This window comes from Coffea arabica, chromosome 1c (assembly GCF_036785885.1).
Source record: "Coffea arabica cultivar ET-39 chromosome 1c, Coffea Arabica ET-39 HiFi, whole genome shotgun sequence".
NCBI classification, from domain to species: domain Eukaryota; kingdom Viridiplantae; phylum Streptophyta; class Magnoliopsida; order Gentianales; family Rubiaceae; genus Coffea; species Coffea arabica.
In genome coordinates, this window is record NC_092310.1 from 3,819,482 (window position 1) to 3,835,813 (window position 16,332).

The 16,332-nt window shown below is 38.7% G+C and overlaps 1 long non-coding RNA gene across 1 annotated transcript; it reads left to right on the forward strand.

Moving 5' to 3' along the window:
- The first annotated feature begins 14,516 nt into the window (after window positions 1-14,516).
- On the forward strand, window positions 14,517-15,746 carry LOC113701026 (uncharacterized). The gene is made up of 3 exons (XR_003450796.2): window positions 14,517-14,893; window positions 15,013-15,233; window positions 15,446-15,746. It is a non-coding gene; the product is annotated as an uncharacterized lncRNA (long non-coding RNA).
- The last annotated feature ends 586 nt before the right edge of the window (window positions 15,747-16,332 follow it).

The window sequence follows — 16,332 nt, forward strand, 5'->3', positions numbered from 1 at the left end:
CAAAAGTGGGCAATTAGGAAATCAAAAAGGCTCGTGGGCCGCGGAGGCGCAGAGGATAAAAACTCTAATCCTACAAAGCTTTAAGAACTCTGAAGCTTTTTTTTTTCGGCGGCCATTTTGGATGAATTGGCTAGAAAAGCCAGATTCACGTGGGATTGATAGATTAGTTTTTGTTTTCTCCTGTCAGACGATTTACTCTTGGCTTTTGGCTTTTGTATGATTGGCTATTAGACCTTTTGCTTTTTACTTTTCGCTCCAGTACGAATACGAAACCCCAAAAAAGAGAAGCAAGTCTTTTCGTCTGTTCCTTCGTTAATTCGTCTTTCCCAATTCTTTGGCAATTGTGTGGATGGAATCAATCAAATCATGCGAGAGTGCCACAATGAGGAGCGGTTAGATTTCTCCTCTACTCAAGGATTAATGTGAAGGCGCGGTCCATAACATATGTGAGATCTAATTGAATTTTTATTATTTCTTCTAATTTGTTACTATTCGTGCGTTTCCTGGATTAATTGTTCATGCATATTTTATTAATTGAGTATCAATGGCCGGATATTTAATTTAATCTAATAGCCTACGGTCACGTTAATTAAATTGAATCCATAATTATTCGTTTAGTTGATAACTAGTGGCAACCACCATAATTGGTTTTATGTTGGGAAAATGTAAAATTTAGTTTAAATAAACCCTCTTAGCGTGTTTATTGGTTAGGGTTGAGTTTTTCTAACTTTAATGCAACTGGATAATTAAATTCTTACAATCGTACCTAGAGTTGTTTTTTGGTTAGAGAAGCAGTCAATGGGCATACCTGGATTGTCGAAAAAGTAAGGAAAACCTAGCTGTCAGAACTTGTTAATGGTTATAATCAACCTAGTAACAAATGAATGAAATATCTTTACATCGATAATCATTTAATTAGACCGTACCCGAAAAGTTAATCTTTTGGGTAGAATTTTACTAATTGCTATTTTCAGTGAATTGTCCTTTGTGAATTAGCTTTTGAATTTTGTTTATTCTACTTTCATTTTCATTCCATTAAATATCCCACAATTTTATTCTATTCACTTGGAAAGAAACAATTTCCTATCCGTTTTCTGTGGAATCGACTCTACTTGCCATTGTATGTAAATTTAATATTTTTATAAACAATTTTGGTATATCGGATCAAACAAACTCTTTGGGAATAGGGTGAATCAAGTAACCCATTGCATATCTAGAGTCCCCGCTCCGATACTCAAATTCGTTCTATAATTAATTGTGGTGTCAACTAGGATTTTTTAGTAATTATTATTATATAGGTTCGACACTTATCAATTTTTGGCGGTGTTGTCGGGGAACGGTATTTTGGCTAATTTTATTTCTTTCTAAGTGTTTTCTTTCGAGTTTGTTTGGCATTTTTCTAGTTTATACCTCGTTCTTCTCGTACACGCGAATTAATTTTTGACTCCGAAGTAGAGAAGACTGTACGCCGAACTAGGAAAGAGACTAGACTGCTCAGAGAGGAGCAATCTAGCACTGCATCTCAGAGATTGGATCCAGAAGTTGAGTCAACAGATTCGAATGGTGATAATTCAAGTGACTCAGACCAAGAGGACATTCCTATGGCAAATGCAAGAACACTAAGGGAGTTGGCTACTCTAAAATTGACCTAGCAGCCTTTGTGCATTACATTTTCAACTCTAGCAGAGAATACTTCATTCGAACTGAAGTCGGGGTTAATTCACCTCTTACTCTCAGTCCATAGCCTTTCGGAGAAGGAACCCCATAAACATATCCAAGAGTTTGATGTGGTATGTTCTATTATGAAACCTTTAGGGATTACTGAAGAGCAGATCAAACTTAGAGAATTCCCTTTCTCCCTCAAGGATGCAGCAAAAGATTGGTTATACTACCAGTCTGCGGGTAGTATCATGATATGGGCCCAATTGAAAAAAAAAAATTTCCCTGCATCCCGGACTGCGAGTTTGAGAAAAGAGATATGCAACATTAAGCAGTATCCCGGTGAGTCCCTATATGATTATTGAGAAATGTTCAATAAGTTGTATACTAGATGCCCACAGTATCAAATTAGTGAACAACTGTTGATCCAATATTTCTATGAGGGAGTTCAGTCATCAGACAGAAGTATCATTGATGCTGCGAGTGGAGGAGTATTGGCAAATAAGACACCGAGGGTAGCATGGCTGCTTATTGAAGCTATGGTGAAAAATTCTCAACAATTTGGCTTCCGCGAGAGTAATCCTACCGTAGGGTTAACGAGATAGAGACGTCGTCCATTCAGCAGCAGTTATCGGAGTTAACATCTTTTGTTCAGCAATTAGCTGTAGGAAATACGCATCAAGCAAAGGTCTGCGAAATTTGCATAAACATGGGTCACCCCAATGACTCATGTCCTATTTTGCAAGAGAATAGGGCTGAACAAGTGAATATGGCTGGAGGCGTGTCCACGCCCCGTAAACAGTATGATTTATACTTGAACACATACAATCCAGGTTAGAGAGACCACCCCAACTTTAGCTACGGGAACAGGCCATAGAATTCATTCTCAAACCGTCCACCAGGATTTCAGCAACCATGGCAACCAAATCCTCAACCTTCGTCCTCCAATTCAGGAAGCTCTCTGGAGGATATTGTCAAGAGTATGACCACGAGCACTACTCAGCTCCAGTAGGAAACTAGATCTTTGGTCACGAGTACTGTTCAGTTCTAGCAGCAAACTAGATTGGGCATGAAAAATCTAGAAACTCAAATAAGCCACATAGTGACTGCAATTAATCGCTTAGAGTCCCAAATTTTTGAAAAATTGCCATCACAATTCGAGGGAAACCCCAAGAATGTGAGTACCATGACACTGAGGAGTGGTAAGGAAGTAGCGGGGTCTAAGGCCATGAACCTAAAGAGCAAAAGTGAAGAAGAGATCGAGAAGAAGATGGAAGAAGAAGGACGCATTCGTGGAGACCCTGAGGTAACTCTTACTCCATCAATACCCATTAAATCTAATTTACCTCCTTTTTTCATGCAGATTGGAGAAGACAAAGAAGGCGGAGAAAGAAAAAGAGATCCTGGACGTATTTCGAAAAGTAGAAATCAGCATTCCCTTGTTGGAGGCAATTAAGCAGGTACTGAAATACGTGAAATTTTTCAAGGATTTATGCACCCACAAGAGGAAGTTGAGAGAGGACGAAAGAGTAGCGGTGGGAGAAAATGTATCGGCTATACTCTAAAGAAAGCTCCCACCCAAATATTGAGATCCAGGTATGTTCACAATCCCATACAAAATAGAAAATACACTAATTAGGAAGGCAATGTTGGATTTAGGGGTATCAATCAACATGATGCCAAAAATCATTTATGCTTCCCTAAATCTTGGACCACTAAAAGAAACAACCATCATAATCCAATTAGCTGATCGCACTAATACTTATCCAAAGGGGCTAGTTGAGGATGTCTTGGTTCAGATAAATGAGTTAGTTTTCCTAACAGATTTTTATATCCTTGATATGAGAGATAAAAAATTGTTAAATCCGTCACCTATTTTGTTAAGTAAACCGTTTCTTAGCCCTGCTAGGACTAAAATAGATGTGAATGAGGGTACTTTATCAATGAAATTTGATGGCGAAATTGTGAATTTCAATATTTTTGAGACAATGAAGTATCCGAAGGAATCTAACTCCGTTTTTACTTTGAGTGTTATTGAGTCTATTGTATAGGAAATTTTCGAATTGGATGGTGAAAACACATTGGAAGTGGCCTTGACCAAACCTCTTGAATTGGGTGTAGCTCTTAATGTGGACATGAGGGATGAGTTGCACCATGCAGTTGAAATATTATATTCACTTCTAACAATTCCTCCAAGGTGTGAGCTCACTTCTCTTTTTGTGTCAGAAATTCAGACAAAGTTGTTGCCTTCAGTTGTGCAGGCACTGGAGTTAGAGTTCAAACATCTTCCAAAACATCTAAAGTACACATTCCTGGGAGACTGAGAGACGCTTTCAGTGATCATTTCTGCACATTTATCTCCAAGTCAAGAGGACAAACTGGTGCGAATCCTTAGGGATCATAAGGAGGCAATTGGGTGGAGTATAGCAAACATCAAAGGAATAAGTCCGTCCTTATGCCACTGGTCATTCGATTTGGAGTCTTGTTGCTATATTTGATCCGAATTTAGGCTTGCGATATCTGTGGGGTCGGGTGGGTAAGAGATTTGGTACACTTTGTTGACTATAATTGATTGTTAATTTCATTTTGGTGCCTCGGATCTGCTATCTTTACTGTTATTTGCCAAGTGACACTAGTAGGGACATCTTTGTGTCTGTATTGACTTGTCGTTGTTCTGGTGGGGTCACTGTGTTTCTTTTTGCTACTGAACTGCTAACTGTTAAGTACTATCTGTTGACTATGGTCCCCTGTCCCCATTTGGTGGTTGACTCGCTGTTTCTGTACCTATTTATACTCATTTCTGTGGCCTCCGAATGCCTCCGAAAAAAATAACAACATCTAGTTCATCTGGATCCTAACCTCGTAAGAGACGAGTCCCAATTCAACCCCCTCTCGGTCCCGTCTAGGTCTCTCAAAGAGTACTTTATCTCCGGGGAACTGGGAGGAATCTATCACTGACCTTACACGAGAACAACAGGATCGATTGAATAGCCTGTTGCCTCGTCCTTTTGTTCCGTCTAAGTGTTTCCATGCTCCGACCTTAGATCATTTGCAAATTGCACGAGAAGTTGAATAGTTGTTCTCAGTAATTGGTTGGCAGAGGTATCTAGTCATTGATTACCTTACATTTGAGGAGTTGTGTTATGAATTTTACTCCACTTTTGAGTTCATCAAAAATGAATTCATTACTTTGAATGAGCAGGGGGTGATTAAATTTATATTAAGAGGCACCCCACAGGATTTGTCCAATAATGACTTTAATCTGATTTTGGGATTTGTTAGTGAGGATACCATTTCCTCCGGAATGTATATCAACAGTGTGTGTGATTACACCAGACCCTTTTCTAGTGATTATATTGATATATGGAGGGAGTGGTCCACGGACCCTCAGCTCTATGATCCGAGTCAGTCCAAGGGTCTCATCTAAAGGAGGCTTGAAGGTTATCCACAGATTCTTGGCCTACAATTTCTCGGGCCAGAAGGATTCTTCCGGCACTCTTGCCAAGGCTGAATTTTATTTTCTTTGGTGCATGCGCAACAAGGTACATGTTAACTTTGGATGTTAGGTGACCACTCAAATGCAATCCGTCATTCAAAAGCGGCATAAACTGGTGATTATGGGCTCGCTCATTACTCACTTGGCCGTTCGATTGGAATTGCTTGACCTCAACAAAGAGCACAAGTTCGCTCTAACTCGCGAAATTGAGCCACTGAATTTGCGTAACTTGGAGAGAATGGGGATTATTTTTAAAGTCGGAGATGTATATCAGATGACGCCTCCTACCGAGGGCAGGTCACAGCCCCGGGTTCCTCCGACTGTCCCTCCTACTGATTCACCCCTCCACACTGATCAAGCGGGTCCGTTCTCCTACCATGCTCCCTCTGCTTGGGAGTCCTAATACCGTTCCCTCCAAGATTCTATCCATGAACTAGGGGAGTAAGTTGAGGGACTAGATGGTCGTCTTGCAGCGTTGCAAGTTTTTGCCCATATTCAAATGGAGAATCAGGCAACTTTCTTTGCTCATATTGGATTCCAGCTGCCTCATCCTCCTCCCCCTTAGTGTTTTGCTGCACCATCTCAGTAGTCAGGGAAGTTTCGCCCCTTTAATCCTTATACTTTATTTGTCTTTGCTACATTGAGGACAATATAGGTTTTAAGTGTGGGGGGTGATTTCTACCATTTCTTTTTGCTTATTTTTTTTTATTTGACAACTCAAAAAAAAATAATAGAAAAGAAGAAAAAAAATGTAGTTGGTTGACTTCTTTAGTTCTACATTTGTTAATTGCTAGAGAATGTTGCTATGATGGATTGCACAATCAAGGTGCACGTGTGTGTGTCATTTAACCTAGGAAATTAAATCCCAATAGAGCAAACAAGTCTGCTAGAAGTGCTACTGATAAAATGGGAGAAAAAATTGGAGTACCTCAACCCTTGGGACTGCAGTAGGTGGCGGTGGAAGGAACTGTGGCAGTGCGGCAGCGGCGACTTCGAGAGCTGCTGAAGCGCCGTTGATATCGCGCGCGAGGGAGATGGAGGGTTGGCGGCGTGCGGTGGTAGTCGTCCGCGGGCTACGGGCGGCGGTCGCGACGTGGAGAGAGAGTAAGGGAGCGAGAAAGGGTGGCGGCGAGCGCTCGCAGGCTGGCTACGGTGGGGAACTCAACGGCGTGCGAGGAAAGAGAGAGGCGGATACGTGGAGCGGCGTACAGTGGCGGCGGCCTGGAGTGTGATGAGTGGCGTGCGAGAGAGTGGGGCTGCGGCTGTGTGCGTCATCGGTGGCGCGACGGAGAGGGAGAGCGAGAGAGAAAGAGAGAGAGATGTTGAGCGGTAGCGGCCGTGGGTGCGCGCGGGCATCGGCGGCATGCGATGAAGGAAGCCAAGGGAGGTGGTGCGGCGTGCGCGGGGTGCGGCGTGAGAAGGGAAAGGGAAGTGGGGAAGAAGAAAGAAAGAAGAGAGAAAGAAAGAAAGAAAGAAAAAGGAAAAAGAGAAAAATAGTTTTTTTGGGATTTTTTTTGTCTCTCTCTTTTCTTTCGAATTTAAATTTGAACTTTGAAAATCAAAACTGAAGGTTAAAATGGAAAACATTTTTTAAAAAAAAATTTTTTGGATCGTCAAACATGGCATAGGCACACCAAGATTGGAAAGAGTATACTGACCTTGGGGGTTACGTTTTGCAATTTAACGTGTGCCCTCCTCGAGTGGGCACATGTCGCGAGATGTTGAGAATTTATCAATATGGCGTGGGCATATATTTTGCAAAAGTCCACTGACCTTAAGACTGGGACATGTAAGATTAACGTGTGCCCTCCTTACGTGGGCACGCCAAGATTACCTGTCCTGGTCACAGTTTAAAAAAATACCAAGATCAATCAGCACCCTAGTGAGAAACGACAAATTTTAAGCATTGAACAATGAAAAATAAACAAAATCAATATTTGGATTGCCTTCTAAAAAGTGTCTTAACATCATTGGCTAGATGTTAAACATCACTTTTTAATTTGGATGTAATTCAATTTTTCTTGTAATCGGTGGCCCTCCTCCGGGATCCAAATAGCCATTGAGTGCAGCCTTCTTTCTTAATTTTCTATTCATTTTCACTTCATAAATTGTTTTCATCCCCTGATACTTGTTCGCAGTAATTTTGAATTTATTCCTACAAGTAGACTTAAAAAATTCTTATGCAGAGGGATTAATAGCATGAATAGCAAACATAGAATGAGAGTTAATAGGATGTTTCATTGTATCAAAAATATTAAAATGGACTATTTCTCCAACAAATTTCATTGTGAGAGTACCTTTACTAACATCAATCTTAGTTTGGGCAGTACTCAAGAATGGCCTTCCTAATATAATGGGTGATGTATTTGGGGTACTTCCATCATCCATATAAAGCACATAAAAATCAGTAAGAAAAATTAATCTATTTACTTGTACTAAAACATCCTCAACTACCCCATCCGGATAATCAAATGTACGATCAGCTAATTGAATTATTATCCTTGTTTCTTTTAAAGGTCCTAAATTTAGGAAATCATAAATTGATTTAGACATCACATTAATTGAAACTTGTAAATCTAGCATGACATTTTTAATTTAGAATGTCTAATCTTATAGGGGATAGTAAATATATTTGGATCTCCGCATTTACGTGGTAGTTTTCTTTGTAAAATCGCTGAAACATTCTCACCTATCACAATATGCTCATCCCCTCTCAATTTTTTTCTTGTTGACGCACAAGTTTTTCAAGAATTTAGCGTATTTTGGCACTTGATTGATCGCGTCCAATAAAGGGATATTGATTGCTACCTTGCGAAAAACCTTTAGAATCTCATTTTCTTTATCTTGTTTCTTTGGTTTCTATAACCTGCTCGGAAAAGACGGTGAGTTAGTTCCAATTCTAATTATAGAATCAGGAATTACCTTTGGATTCGCATTTCTCATTCCTTCCTCCTCAAACTCTTTGTCAATTCGATCTTTATTTTTATCCTTCGGAATCATAAGTTCGGGTTCCTGAATTTCCTTCCCACTCCTTAAGGTCATTGCACTTACATTCTTCAGATTCAGTTCAGGTTGAGATAGCAATTTTTCATAAACTTAGGATTCCAGGCGAATGATTGCTATTGCCATCTGACTCTGCATTGCTTGCAACTGTCTTGGTTGATTCCTCACACTTTGTAGGTCAAAATCCGTCTTTTGTTGATTAGCAATTAATTGCTTCATCATCTCTTCTATAGACGGACTTGAGTTTGAAGGGGGTGGTGGCGGGCGAGGTTGATACTGTTGTTGATACCCTTACTGTCTATTTGGTGCAAAATTTGACTGCATATTTCCTTCATAACTGAAATTAGGGTGATTTCTCCAACCCGGATTGTACGTATTCAAATACAGATCATATGGCTTTCTTGACGCGGGCGCATGACTAGGCATGTTCACTTGCTCTGCACTTTTTTTTTGAATCAGCGGACATATCTTTGTAGAATGACCCATAGCAGTGCAAATCTCACACACCTTGGCTCGTGATGTATTTCTTACAGCCAATTGCCTAACAAAGAATGTTAATTCAGTCAACTGCTATTGGATAGAAGATGTCTCTACCTCATTCACTTTGTCTGTCAGGACATCCTTTCTCGTACCAAACTGCTGCGAATTCTCGGTCATTCCTTCAATTAGCTTTCACGCTTCTTGCGGAGTCTTGTTCACTAATGCCCCTCCACTTGCAGCATCAATTATGCTCCTGTCTCTGAAAAGTATCCCCTCGTAAAAATATTGGATGAGCAATTGCTCACTTATTTGGTGTTGAAGGGACTTGATGCATAATTTCTTAAATCGCTCCCACTAATCATAGAGCAACTCTCCTGGATGCTGGTTGATACCGCTTATTTCTTTCCTTAGATTTGCAGCTCGAAACGCCGGAAAGTATTTGTCTAAAAATTTTTTCTTCAGCTGGTCCCACGTGGTGATACTACCTGGTGGTAGGTAGTACAACCAGTCTTTCGTGGAGTCCTTCAAAGAGAAGGGGAATGCCTTCATTTTTATCTGTTCTTCTGTAATTCTTAGGGAATTCATACTGTTGCAAACGACATCGAATTCTTGCAAGTGTAAGACTCCTCACCAGGTAAACCATGAAAAAATAGTAAAAGATGAATTAGGCCATATTTTAACTCAAAAGATGTGTTATCATTTAAATGCGAAAAAATAATGTATAAGGGCTACTAATTTAAATCAAAAGCAGCCAACTCCCTTAGTGTTCGTGCATTCGCCATGGTGGCTTCCTCCTGGTCTGAATCACTCGAATTAGCACTACGCAAATTCGTCGACTCAACCTCTGGATCAATTCTCTGAGGTGCAACACTGGACTGCTCCTCTTTGAGCTGTCTGGTCTTTTTCTTCGTTCTACACGTTGTCTTCTCTACTTTGGGGTCAAAAATTAGTTCGTTTGTACGAGAAGAACGAGGCATATACTAGAAAAATATTAGAAGATTAAAACAAAAATGAACTTAAAATGAAACAAATAACTAACGCCAGTCCCCGGCAACAGTGTCAAAAATTGACAGGTTGTCGATTCCTGTGCAATAATAAAAATAAACCTAATTGCCAATTAAAGTAACCAAAACCCGCTTCTAAGTACTGGAGTAAGGATTCTAGGTGTGCAATGGGTTACTTGATTCACCCTGTGCTCGAAGAGTTTGTTTAATCCGATATACCAGAATGAGCTTGCTTATTTACAAGAAATTATTGATTTGTATAAATGGCAAGTAAGGTCTTCTCCTTAGGAACTGGGGATATTTGTCTCTTTTGAAATCCAAAGTAGCACGGGGAGTGTTTTAAGTAATTCAACTAAAAATTAAATGACAATTCACCTGGGCCTCCGCTACCCCCCTCCAACGCCTCTCTCTCATCCTCAGCGTTATTTATTTACGACGGCTTGGAGCTCCTGCTGTCCATCAACCCCGACAAAAGGCCGTCTGCAATGCCCAAGAAAAGCGACACCGTTCTGCATGCCAGGATGGAAATCTCCGGCCTTAAAGAGGGATTTGGTTTTTGGGCCGATCCGTTTTGGGTTAAAAGGCTCGAGAGTCAGGCCCGGACTTCAGGGTCTCATTTGATAAAGGCTTAGACTAGTACAATTTTGGGACTGTCCTCTGTAAATGGACTAGGAACATGACAATTCCTTACAAAGCCTGCCCTGTTTCATCTGTAAAGATGGAATGAGTGACCTAAAAAAGAAAGAAAGAATTAATCTTTTTTACTGAGTCAATATATACATTTATGGGATTAAATGAATGTTATATAATTTCAATTTGAATTTAAAGTATCAAACTTTGCATTTGGTGTGTAGTTGGAGTGCATAAAAGATTTATCCAAAAGTATGTAAATAAGCAGATTAATGCCCGGTTTGATATGCAAAGATGGAAAGCAATAAATAAACAAAAGTGTCAAGCCAAGTTTTAAGGGGATGCGGTCGACAAATTCCTTGTATGTGTCCCTGAAGAACAGTATCTGTATGTATGAAATGGGGTCAGATCTGGAACTAAAAAATTTTTAAGCTACAAGGTTTGTTTTTCTGATATAGAGAGATTTTCAGCTGTTGGCCCAAAAGCTTGTCAGGACCACCCATGAGTTCGAAAACTATATGAATAAATTGGTTTAATCTTCTTCAGTTCTGAGGATTATATGTTCCATTTAGATCTTGAGACTGGAGTATGGGTCCAAAGGTACAAGTTTGGTGGGCATTAACAATAATTTTTGGCTCTCGAAAACAAAAAAACTGGGGCATGGGTTTCTTCTTTGGTCCACATTCCAACTTGATTCTCTGCCATTGGACGACTAGTTTCCCATCAGTTGTGTCTCGACCACGCCACCCACTTCATTCCTTAACTTTTCCCATTTTGTCTCTTCTGCGAAGCACAAACATCCAGTTCTAACGAGCCACATGCTCAGAGAGAAAAGAAGAAGAAGATAAAAAAGTTTCTCTCGAGAAAAACAACAATGCTAGAAAGGATGGCATTTCAAGGCCCCCACCAGATTCCTTTAGTCCACCTACCCTAATCTCAACTATGGCCAGCAGCACACCCTACCGTAGGGGAAGGGGGTAAAAAATGTTGTAGTACGTACTTTAGATTGCGAAAAAACAGAAAGAGAGAGAGAGAATTTTGTGTATTCTAGAATAGCTCAGGGGTTTAACGGGACTCGAATTTGTCTCTTATAAAAGATGACAATTAAGCAATTCAACTAAAAATTAAATGACAATTCACCAAAATCAGAGTAATAATAATTAAAGGTCTAGTCAAAAAATAATTTCAGCAATAGTTCACTTAATTGATCATCGATGCAAAGGTAGTTCTAATTATTTACTAATATATAGGTTATTACTGTCAAACAAGCGATGACAGTCAATCCCTTCTTATTGTGTCGGTGATTAAGATACGCCCGTTAATCACTACTCTAATTGAGAAATAATTTTAGATATGCCCGTAAGATTTAATTTTTCAATTGCCTTACGTATTAGAGGAGTCCTATTCTAACTAAATTACGCACTACCAGGATTATTTCAGGTTAGCTCGCATATTCTCCTGACACAAATCCAATCCTGCCAGTTGTCACTATTTCAGAGCAATTAAATAATTACGGATTTAACGTCCCAATTGACAATAGATTACCCAATCAATTAATTATCCGGATCCAAAATAATCAATTAATTGAACAATCATAAGCACTGTAATCAGAGAACATGCTAATACCAACAAATAAAAGAAATAGATAAAATTAATTCGATCTCACAATTTTTAGAAGAACCAAAACCTTCGTTGTTCCTTAATTAGAAAAAGGAATTTAGTTCATCGTTGATAAGAAAAATCCATACAAAGCTGAAGAAACTAACACGGCCATTGTCTTCGATTGAGAAAGCTCAATTCGTTCAAATACTGAAAGGATAGCAAAGCTACAGAGAATGATTAAGTTTCCTATTGCCCCTGACATACGCAGGGAGAGAACCACTAGAGGACGAAAAGGAAAAGTCACAAAGCTAATCTAAAGGTCGTCACCATTGTCTGCCTCTATTTTCTATCTAAATCCTCCTCTCCTCTACTATGCGGCGCCCCCGAGGAAGAAAAGGGAGACTCCAGGTCCTTTTCCGTCTTCTCTCTCTTCGGCAATTAACAAAAGGGGAAAAGTTTCAATCTTCCAAAAGTGTCCCTCGTTGACTGCTGCTAATACTCCTTTTTTATAACTGTCAAATTTGCACCCTTTTATGGTATTTGTGTTTCATTCCTTGTAATAAATACAAATTTTTAAAAGTGAATAGAATTTGACAATTAATCCACATTGGATCAGGTAATAGAAAAAATTAATTATAAATAAATGATAAAATTGTAACCTATCACACAACTTATATGTCTGCTACCTCCAGTTATGTATCATGATTGCTGAAAGGAGCTAATTCGCTTTAAACTTGAGATTCTACCGGGATGGAAATGCTTGCTTTGAACTTCCACCTCCTGGAAATATATTTATCATCTTTCTTCAAATTATCTGATTATTGATAATCTTATTATGTTTCTTAAATGATGGGATTCTACTTTCTTCAGCTGTGATCTCTTTACATAAATCCAATGGTCAATCGAGTTACTCTGATCTTTATATAACAAGGATCTGTTGAAACAAATAACACATCAAAGACCCTTGGATAGTAGAATGGCTACATTGCTGGAGGATATCTCTAATATGCAGAGTTTGTTTTGCATGTGCTCCTTTTGTTTGGGTAGGGAAGAAAATATGGTGGATAGCAGAAAACTTAGTGTTGATGCCTTAGGCATTATTTTGGACGAGGAAAGGAATTTTTCTCAGTGTCTTTGAACACTTATTGTATAGTTCTCCCGAGCCGTTGCTCGCACATGTAATTTCTTTTCTATAATGAAATTTTCCTATTGTTTCGACAAAAAAAATAAAAATTGAGTTACTCTGATTGCCCTTGGTTGTGAGATTGGTAGTCTGATAATTTATAATACCATCTATCTTCTCCCACTACTTAATATTGGGTTTTAAGCAATTTAATAACCAATGCACTAACTAAAACCTATAAAAAATTGTCATGTTTAAGACATTTTCAAGCAGCAGAGACTTGGTAGACTATCCTCTTCTGAAGTTTAAATTCAAATGCAATGATATGAGATTTTAAGGGTAAAATAGTTGTAATTAGTTCTACTTGTTGCATCTTGCAGTCTCAAATAGTTCGCTTTAATGGCAATTCTGGGACTCTCTGCCTCTCCTGCTTGTGGGTGCCAGTCATTATTGTTATAGAACTTTTTTTTTTTTCAGTGTTTTGAGCAAAAGCTAATATAGTTTTTGTGATGCTTCTGGTACTTGTGGAATGAACAGAAAGATTTAATATTTGTTTACTGATTTACGTTAGAAAAGAGCAACCAAAAAAAAAATATTGATTTAGCTTTCTGAATAATTGTCTAAACAAAAATGTCATGCAATTTCAAGTTAGCCTCAGGATTTGCTATGTGAAGTCCTGAGTCTGAGTTTTCTGTTTTGCAGTGACTGTAGGTTTATAGCTCTGTAGGGAACCCCGATGGCTCCTAATCACCGCCTTTACTTTTCAAAGTCCTTTCTTTCCTTTAAAGTATATCAAGTGATAATTGGAGCAACAACAGAGTAGGTCTGCCAAGTTGGATGCAAAGTCGGTCCTCTCTCTCTTCATCATGATTGAAAGTTGCAGGTAACTCTTATCATGAATAAGCGCAATATTTGATAACCTTCACAGACTAATAAGCCATGCATGGTTCCATACCAATCTAAACTAATGGAACTAAACAATCATTTTGGTTAATTTAAAATGTCAAATTGGTATTTCTCCCGTTGTATCACATCTCATTTGCTGTTGCAAAGATCAAACATGGCAAATGGTGGTCCAATTCAATACCATCATGTTGCAGTACTACATTTAGAGCTTCAGTTGCATATTTTTTTCAGTGACCAAAATGAACGAGATTTTCTTGGGTTAACTGAATAACGTTTTGGATGAACCAGCACTAAACAAATCCACTAATATGAGTGGAATTAAGAATTTAGTTTTGTTTATGATGTATGTCAGTTACTGTCCTTTGTACGTCGTGATTGCTAACATCGGTGCACTCTCTTTAAACTTGTGATTTCACCAGGATGAAATGATTTCTCTCTCTGAAGTTTCACCCGTTGAAAATGCATTGGACATTTTAGATTTGATACCACAATCAGCAATTCTACAAACCTTTTCTATAAGACTTTAAACCCGCAATTCTCTACTGCACTCCTTCCTCCTGCACTTAACAGGGAGATTTTTGAGGTCTCTCCCCTAGATTAACTTAGATTAGATTTTTATAGCTGGTATTAATTAATTTTCATTTTGCATTTCCTACAAGTTACCCATCAATATGAAATAAGCACTAGAAGTTTAATTTTGTTGATTTTATATATTTGCTTTTGTGGATGTAAGATGTGATTACTAAAGTGATCGGCTCCCTAACTTATGTTCCTAGGGGAGTAAACAGTTGCTCCAAAGTTTAATCGCCTCTTGAAGACACATTTATCAAGCTTCTTGAACCATTCGATTAGTGATTTGTTCGATAATCTCGTAGATGATGGGTTTCTGTCTCGTTTTTACTTGGTTGTGATTTTCTAGCCGTAAAGATTTCAGGAGTTTCCAAAGCTGTTGGCTGTCAAACTGGATTTTGGTTCTAGGAGTCCGGGAAGGTCAGATATACTACTCTTCTTTTACTACTCAATTTTTACTTTTAAATACTTTGATTCTGATTATATTACAACTAAAACTTGAGAAATCTTCTCGTAATGTAAATGTTTTTTTGGAGCAGCTATGGAAGATGTACTATTCATGCAATAAAGCTGCACAGACTTGTTAGAGTATCTTCTAACACAATCAAGTCTAAGCTGCAAGTTTTGAAGCATATCGCCGTAGTTAGTAAAGACTGTCAAGCATACTTGCTGCCCGCTGCTACTTGCTGCAATTATTTCATCCACTGTGATGAAGGCTATTAAGCTCATTCTGTACTTGTTGATTGCTCCTCCCTTCATGGTAAGTTCTTATTTTTGTGTTTCAAATACAACAAAAATGTCATGCAGCTAAGTGTTGGCTTTATTCTTGACTACATGTTGTCTCGAGTTTCTTGGGCTTTTGTGTTTTGCAGTGATTTTACGCTCAAAACCTTCATAGCTCTTACTTACCATCCTTGGTACATTATTAAAAGTCCTATGATCCCTTGCTGAACCAAATCCTGTTTCAATCAGATCAGATGAAAACATCCAGGATGGAATTCTCTTTTGCTCTCTGCCTTGGATGGCTAAAGCCTGAGATCTTCCTTGTCAGCCGGTGATTTTAAACTGTCCAACCATTCAGCAATTTGTAGACATGTTAATGAGGTGTTCTTTTACTTCTTTTGGAGCTCAATTTGCCATATCTTCCGTGCTGCTTGTAGTTCAAAGTAGCCAGTATTTTACAGCAGAAAGATGTGGATTAGCTGAACCCTGATAGCTGCTTGCATCCTCTTGAAGTTGTATCTTAGCTCCACAACAGGCAACATATTTTTTCTGAGTGTTTTGCAGTTGACTACATGGTTGTGTCCAATGATACTTTTCCATTGCTCCTCGTACCTGTAAAGCTCAGACAGGACTCAGAGCACAAAGAATCAGTCAGCTTGAGACCTTCTATTTATGTTAATTCGAGAGCAATTTAGAAAAATGAATTTCTAAGGCACCAATTTCTATTCAAGAAAGGATCCCACTTGGTGGCTGGGAACGTTGGAGAGATGAAATTATGGAAGTCATATTAACAAGAATTAAACGGGAACATACAAGGTCAACCTTAGTTCATCAAACTGACATTTTACATAGCATCTATTTGCAAAATTACTTCTATGTGAACTTGTCACCTTGTACGTCAATATTGTTCCATGAAGCAATAATGTGACAAGGATCGTACACATCTTGGCTTCAAATCCTATTCATTGCTAGCTCAGGATATGTTACAAGGAATGCATTTCTACTTTTCTATGCCTCTAAGACTTTGGCGGCCAATACAAGTAAATATTCTTATATCTGTATCAGTACAGAAAGTAGTAGTAATATTTTAACTAGTTACCCAAAAACAATAAAAACTAACTTCTCAGAAAGAAGGA